The following is a 7,763-nucleotide window of genomic DNA, read 5'->3' as shown; positions in this document are numbered from 1 at the left end:
TTTATTCATCCCTGTTGTATCATTTCTGGCTAGTTTTTTCTTGCTTTGTCGTGGGATATATTTCTCCTGGACTCTATCGATCATCGTTTTAAATGTTTCCCACTGCTGTTCTATTTCTTTGTCCCGGTCATTAATATGTCAAACATTTCACCATTCAAAACTTCTCAAGTCACATATGCATGACAAAGCCAGTTGCTTTTGTGGGAGGAGCAAATCAACTTGGCAGAAACATCAGCTGCAGCCCAATCCACAAATAAAATATTTCCACGTCTTGGTAAAAATGAGCAATGTCAGAAGTGGGATTCGATCCCACGCCTGCAGAAGAGACTGCGACCTGAGCGCAGCGCCTTAGACCGCTCGGCCATTCTGACTACCAATACCATGCTTTATTCTGCATTATTTCTGCCAGTGATAGCAGCATGAAACTTAAAAATGGTCCTCGCTGAACGTGGGGCTCGAACCCACGATCCTGAGATTAACAGTGTCATGTTCTACCAACTGAGCTAGCCAGGCCTCAGTACTAATAACCGCCTTATCTGTTATTGCAGCAAGCAGGAGAAAGACTCCATTTCAAATGAGGGACAGGATCAACTGTCACTTCGAAAGGCACGGACCTATCAAGGGCAGTCAGCATGGATTTGTTGAGGGGAGGTCGTGTCCAACTCACCTGATTGAATTTTTCGAGGAGATGACAAGGAGGATCGATGAGGGTGGCGCAATTGATGTAGTCTACATGGATTGTAGCAAGGCTTTTGAAAAATTCCCACATGGCAGATTGGTCGAAAAAGTAAAGGCCCATGGGATCCAAGGGAATGTAGCTTATTGGATCCAAAATTAGCTGAGTGGTAGAAAGCAAAGGGTAATGGTCAACGGGTGTTTTTGCGGCTGGAAGGCTGTTTCCAGTGGGGTGTCGCAGGGCTCGGTATTTGGTCCTTTGCTTTTTGTGGTATACATTAACGATTTGGACTTAAGCGTAGGGGGCATGATTGAGAAATTTGCGGTTGACATAAAAGTAGGCCGTGTGGTTGATAGCGAGGAGGAAAGCTGTGGACTGTGGGGGTTCAGGCAATTTTCTGATTAAAAAAAACACTCAATCTGTCTCTGAACTTATTTTGAACGAATACGTGTGTTTGACCCGGCACAGGCACGATGGGCCGAATGATCTCCTCTTGTGGACTAACATAATACAATGATACTAAGTGTTGTCAGATGGAAAAGCAACACATTCCAAATAAGAGCAGAGAGATGAAACTAGTCTAACAGCATAACAGCACGGTGAGATATTGTATTTGAGAAGGATGAGGAGGGATAGTTTATCATGGTGGTAGTCACATAGGGTATCATTTGTGACTTTGATAAGGACCATTTCATGCTGCGACAGGGGCGGAAACCTGATTGGAGAGATTCAGCCCGGGCGCGGCCCCATCGTGTGCGGTGAGACGGAGGGGGGCGGGTGGAAGCAGCATAAAAGTTTAAAACGGTACTCGCCCAACGTGGGGCTCAAACCCACTACCCTGAGAGTTTTTAAAGATAAGGGGGAGCAGCCACTGTCTGTGTCTCCAGCTGCAATGGAAAGAACACATTCCAAGTCCGAGCAGAGAGAGCACACCATTCAGCTACCCATTGTGTTACATACCATGCCATCGGTTTCTGTAGTGTAGTGGTTATCACGTTCGCTTTACACGCGAAAGGTCCCCAGTTCGATCCCGGGCGGAAACATTATGTTGGAACTTGGTCTCCACAAACAGACAGATGGATTTTCTTCTCTTGTCAAAAAGGGAGACAGTGGCTGTTGCCGTATTCTTTGTCACCTGCATATTTTACTTCATTAAACAGATAATTTTGAGTGAGAGAAAACTGATCCACAGTGACGCTCTTTTCAAGTTTTATTCCCTTCTCATCTGGAAGGATATATTGGCTTTGGACAGAGTGGCTTTTGAAAGGAGTTCGTCCGGTGGGATGGACAAACATTTTCCAATGGTGGGGGACAAGGGAATACGAACCAACCATCCACCAAGTTCTCCCGAATTCTCCGGTTCAATGGGAAACCGACCAACAAAAGCCCTTTCATTGACCGTGGAGGTTCAGACAATTTTCTGATAACAAAGCGCTCAATCTATTTCTCTTGTCTATTTCCCGATGCTGTCTGCATCTCTGCCCTGTGTTTATCTCACCATGTGTCCACCTGCAGGGTGGTTTTTGAACGAAGATGTGTGTTTGTCTTCTGTTATTTGCATTAAATAAATGAGGTCATCAGGTGCTTCCCTCCCGGCCAGAGGCAGACTTTGGAGCAGGGTTCTGTTAATTGTGAAGACGCAAAGAAAACTTGAATTGCAGAATTGTTCAAACCGGCTCTCAGGGAAAAAACTGCGACCCCGACGTGATTTGAACACGCAACCTTCTGATCTGGAGTCAGACGCGCTACCGTTGCGCCACGAGGCCTGGATGCTGTACTGCGTGTTTTTTTCTATCAATGTTTGTCAAGCACCGCTTTAGAGCTCCGAGATTGGTGGAATGGGTTGGCTTTCAAATCCCCGCCCACTCCCACCGGATGTCAGGCAGCATCAGAAGTCGCCATCACCTGTCAGCGGCAGCATGGCGCTCGCTTCCATCGCCTGCTGTCAGCGGACTGCAGCAAATCCAATTCCATTCATCCTGCACCCAGAATTATCACATCACAGGAAATGGATGTGGGAAACTGCTCAAGGTACATAACAGGAGGGGATCTTCTGAAAAACATTTAGACTTTCCGTGTTTAGACTTCGATTAGAACTGCAAAAAAGAACGTGTGAAAATATAAACTATGGGTGTGATGTTTATACATGTAGGAAACTGCTCAAAACACATAACAGGATGGGAATCTTCTGAAAAACTCGTGGACTTTCGATGTTTGGAATTTGGTGAGAACTGCAAAAATGAACGTGTGAAAATATAAATTATGGGTGTGATGCTTCTATTTAAAGTGAATGTTTGTTTGCGGATTTCTCCCGTTACTGTCGCAAATATGGGTTGTTAATCCATCAACAATAACTTCCGCTTGAAATTAGCCCGAGTGGTTACAAAATAGCAATTTTAATAGACTGATTACAACAGAGTTGCACGACAGGTGTCTTCAACATTACATTCAACAGTATTATTATTATAATACAACTGTCTACAGATTACATTAATGACAAGCAATCAACACAACCTGGACTGTCTGCGAATCCAGGTAGATCAGACCTGACCTTTGCGGACTGCCTGTGGAAATGGACTTCTGACTATCCCCTATTGAGAGCTCTAACATTTGAGAAGGGAGCATGCCCTATCTTTATACGATTCGGCTGCATTGTTCTGTACGTAAGCACCACTGATCTTAACTCATGGTCGTAAACCATCCGACTTTGCTGACTCTCAGAAACCACCAAGGGTTGATTATTGTCTTAGTTTTTTTTAGACTTTCTCCGTCATCAGGTTTTGGATGATTATACTAGGTTATCACAACCTGGAGTTCAGGTGTCCAGGCACTCAAGTTTCTCTGGACATCAACATTTCATAGTTTCTCACCATTTCAAAAATATTCAGTTCTCTGTTCTTCCTACCAAAGTGAATAACCTTACATTTCCCCACATTATACTCCATCTGCCACATTCTTGCCCACACGCTTAACCTGTCTGTATCCCTTTGTAGACTCTTTGTGTCCTCTTCACAGCTTACTTTCCCACCTAGATTTGTATCTTCAACAAACCTGGAGACATTACACTCGATCCCTTCATCAAGTCATTACAAGTCGTCTATAGGCATATAAATAGCAAACTGGTAGTGAGCGGAGGGGAAAGACCGATTAGGGACCAAAAAGGAGATCTACACATGAAGGCATAGGGCATGGCTGAGGTTCTAAATGAGTATTTTGCATCTGTCTGTACCGAGGTAGAAAATGCTGCCTAATCACAGTAAATCACAGTAAATGGGGAGGCAGTTGAGATACTGGATGGGGTGAAAATTGATAAAGAGGAGATATTAGAAAGGCTAGCTGTACTTAAAGTAGATAAGTCACCTGGTCCGAATGGGATGCATGCTAGGTTGCTGAGGGAAGTAAGTGTGTAAATTGCAGAGGTCCTGGCCATAATCTTTCAATCCTCCTTAGATACAGGGTTTGGTGCCAGAGAACTGGAGAATTGCAGATGTTACACCCTTGTTCAAAAAAGGGTGCAAGGATAAACCCAACAACGAGAGGCCAGTCAGTTTAACCACCGTGGTGGGAAGCTTTTAGAAATGATAATCTGGGACAAAATTAATAATCATTTGGACAGGAAAGCCACTTTGGATTTGTTAAAGGCAAATCGTGATTGAGTTTCGTGATGAATTGACAGAGAGGGCTGATGAGGGCAATGTGGTTGATGTTGTGTAAATGGCCTTTCAAAAGGCGGTTGATAAAGTGCCACAAAATAGACTTGTCAAAAGGGGCGATAGTGGCTGCTTCCTTATTCTTTAAAAGCGCTTTCTTTTATTTCACTCAACAGATAACTTTGAGTGAGCGAAAACTGATCCACAGTGACGCTTATTTCAAGTTTATACCTTTTAATCTGAAAGGATATATTGGCCTTGGAAGGAGTGCAGCACAGAATCACCAGATTGTTAACAGGGTTAAGGAGTTAAATTATGAGAAGATGTTGTATAAATTAGGTTTAAAATCACACAAGTCACACTGCAAAAAGTTTTCATTTTTGAAACATACATTAATGACCTGGACTTGAGTATACAGGGTATAATTTGAAAGATTGCAGATGACACGAATCTCGGGAATGTAGTAAACAATGTGGTGGATAGTATCAGACTTCAGGAGGATAGAGCCAGCCTGGTGAAATGGATTGATTAATAGAGGTATAGAGTACAAAAGCTACAAAGTTATGCTAAACGTTTATAAAACACTGGTTCGGCTGCAGCTGGAGGATTGTGTTCAATTCTGAGCACCGCACTTTAGGAAAGATGTCAAGGCCTTGGAGAGGGTGCAGAGGAGATTTACTAGAATGGTAACAGGGATGAGGTACTTCAGTTATGTGGTGAGACTGGATAATCTGGGATTATCCCCTGAGAGCGGAGAAGGTTAAGGGGAGATTTGAAAGAGGTGTTCAAAATTATGAAAGGTTTTGACAGAGCAAATAAGGAGAAATTGTTTTCAGAGGCAGAAGGGTCGGTAACCAGAGGACACAGATTTCAGGTAATTGGCAAAAGAGCCAGAGGCGACATGAGGGAACATAATTTACACAGCGAGTTGTTATGATCTGGAACGCGCTGCCTGAAAGGCCGGTGGAAGCTGATTCAATAGTAACTTTCAAAAGGGGATTGGATAAATACTTGAAAAGGAAAAAAAAATGCAGGGCTGATCAGGAAAGAGCTCATGGGTGGTGAGACTACTTGGACAGCTCTTTCAAAGAGATAACACAGGCACGATGGGCCGAATGATCTCCTTCTGTGTTGCAACATAATAAGTGTTACTGGACGGAGAAGCGACACATTCCAAACCAGAATAGAGACAGGAGACTTAGTCAGTTCCCCATTGTTTTTAATGAGATAGTAGCGGTTTCCGTAGTGTAGCGGTTATCGTGTTTGCTTCACACGCGAATGATTCCCGAGTGTAAACATTGTTTTGAAACTTGCTCTCCATCAACATCCAGGTAGGCGTTTTTTCTCCTGCCAAAAAGGGCGACAGTGGCTGCTCCCTTCTTCTTGAAAAGCTGCATCTTTTACTTCATTAAACAGATAACTGAGTGAGAAAAAACTGATCCTCACTGACGCTCATTTAAAGTTTTATTCCCTTTTACTCTAAAAGGGTATATTGGCCTTGGAAGGAGCGCAGCCCAGATTTACCAGAATGTTAGCAGGGCTCGAAGGATGAAATTATGAGGAGCGGTTACATCCTTGTATTCCCTGGAATATAGAAGGCTTTTTAGGATTTTGAAAGGTAGATAGACAAACCCTTTCCTCTGGTTCGGGAGTCTCAGACAATATCACAATATCACAATAGCTGTTTTACGAGTGAAAACGGCCCTACGCATCATTGTGAGTGTCAGAGACGAATCTCTTGGTGCCGCGTCCTGTACAGAGAATGTCAAAACTTTTAAAAGGTGCAGCAAGTGTTCGGGGTTCAGATACACGGACCTTTAATGGGAATGAAATTTTATCAGAGGTTGCAGCCTTCCCTACTTCTCTTGCCCTTTGCGAGTCATCTGTTCCGGTTTAAATTTACAAAATGGGTGAGTTGGTGATCACGGTATAACAGACTCAGCGGTCCCGGGTGAGACAGAGAGAAATCAGCCCGGGCGCGGCCACAATGTGCGCGGTGACACTGCACGGGAGGTCGGGGGTGGGGGAGTCAGAGCTGGGGTTCTCCCCTGAAAGCAACATAAAAATGTTGAAAGAGAATTCACTCAACTTGGGGCTCAAACCCACGACCCTCAAAATAAGAGTCGCATGATTTACCGACTGAGTTAGCCGGGCCTAAGCAGGCAAGCCACTCTTGTCTGTCATTGTAGTAAACTCGCCCCTGGGTGTCCATGTGCAGCAATCCCAAGATAACGTCCAGATCATTGGCACTGTTTATCTCTGTGTGTGTGTCCACCTGCTGGTTGATTTTGAACGAATGCGAGTGTTTGTCTTCTGTTTGTAACATTAAATAAAAGAGGGCATCAGACACTTCCCTCCCTGACACTGGGGAGCCAGTGAGACAGACTTGTTATTGTGAAAACGCAAATAAAGCATTAATTGAGGAATTATACAGACTCTTATCAGCGCCAAAAGTAGCTTTACAATATGTACACCCCAATAAATAAATAAATAATACAGATACATGCAATACATTTGCAACTAACAGAGTCACGAAACCAGAAATATTATTTGTACCTAATACAAACACTGCCAGATATATGTAAGAACTTTACATGTTTTCCCTGGTGGTCTAGTGTTTTGGATTCAGCACTCTCCCCACCGCGGCCCGTGTTCGATTTCTGGTGAAGGAATTTGCTGTTGCAAAGAACAATTGCCAATTTTGTAGAAACACCGCAAATTTACGGCTCAGAAGGAAGCCATTCGGCCCATCGCGTCCGCGCCGGCCGAAAATGAGCCACCCAGCTCAATCCCACTTTCCAGCACTCGGTCCATCGCCTTGTCGATTATCCCACTTCAGGTGCAGATCCAAGTATTTTTTAAATGTAACGAGGGATTCTGCCTCTCCCACCCTTTTGAACTGTGAGTTCCAGACACCCAACACCCTCTGGGTGAAAAAAAATCTCCTCAGCTCCTCTCTAATCCTTCCACCAATCACTTTAAATCTATGCCCCCTGGTTATTGACCTCCCTGCTAAGGGAAATATGTCCTTCCCATTCACTGTAACTGGGCCCTTCATAATTTTGTACACCTCAATTAAATCACCCTTGAGCCTCCTCTGTTCCAAAGAAAACAACCCCAGCCTCTCCAATCTTTCCTCACAGCCAAAATTCTCCAGCCCTGGCAACCTCCTCTGAAATCTCCTCTGTAACCTCTCTAGTGCAATCACATCATTTTTGACTAGTCTGCCAATTGGGACCTTGTCAAAAGCCTTGCTAAAATCCATGTAGACTACATCAAAGTACTCAAGGTGTGTTCTCACCAAGGCCCTATTTAATTGCAGCAAGACTTCCTTACTCTTATACTCCAACCTCCTTGCAAAAAGGCCAACATACCATTTTTCTTCCTAATTGCTTGCTGTACCTGCATGTTAACTTTCTGTGATTTGTTTACAAGTA

General features: G+C 43.9%; 3 non-coding genes across 3 annotated transcripts; 1 reads left to right on the top strand and 2 right to left on the bottom strand.

Moving 5' to 3' along the window:
* Positions 1–288: 288 nt before the first annotated feature.
* trnal-cag (transfer RNA leucine (anticodon CAG)) lies at positions 289–371 on the bottom strand. Its single transcript has one exon. It is a non-coding gene; the product is annotated as a tRNA-Leu (tRNA).
* A 1,275-nt stretch (positions 372–1,646) lies between these two features.
* On the top strand, positions 1,647–1,719 carry trnav-uac (transfer RNA valine (anticodon UAC)). The gene has a single exon. It is a non-coding gene; the product is annotated as a tRNA-Val (tRNA).
* Positions 1,720–2,370: 651 nt separating this feature from the next.
* trnaw-cca (transfer RNA tryptophan (anticodon CCA)) lies at positions 2,371–2,442 on the bottom strand. The gene has a single exon. It is a non-coding gene; the product is annotated as a tRNA-Trp (tRNA).
* Positions 2,443–7,763: the final 5,321 nt, after the last annotated feature.

This window comes from Heptranchias perlo, unplaced genomic scaffold, assembly GCF_035084215.1.
Source record: "Heptranchias perlo isolate sHepPer1 unplaced genomic scaffold, sHepPer1.hap1 HAP1_SCAFFOLD_55, whole genome shotgun sequence".
NCBI lineage: Eukaryota > Metazoa > Chordata > Chondrichthyes > Hexanchiformes > Hexanchidae > Heptranchias > Heptranchias perlo.
This window is presented reverse-complemented; position numbering and strand designations above follow the sequence as displayed.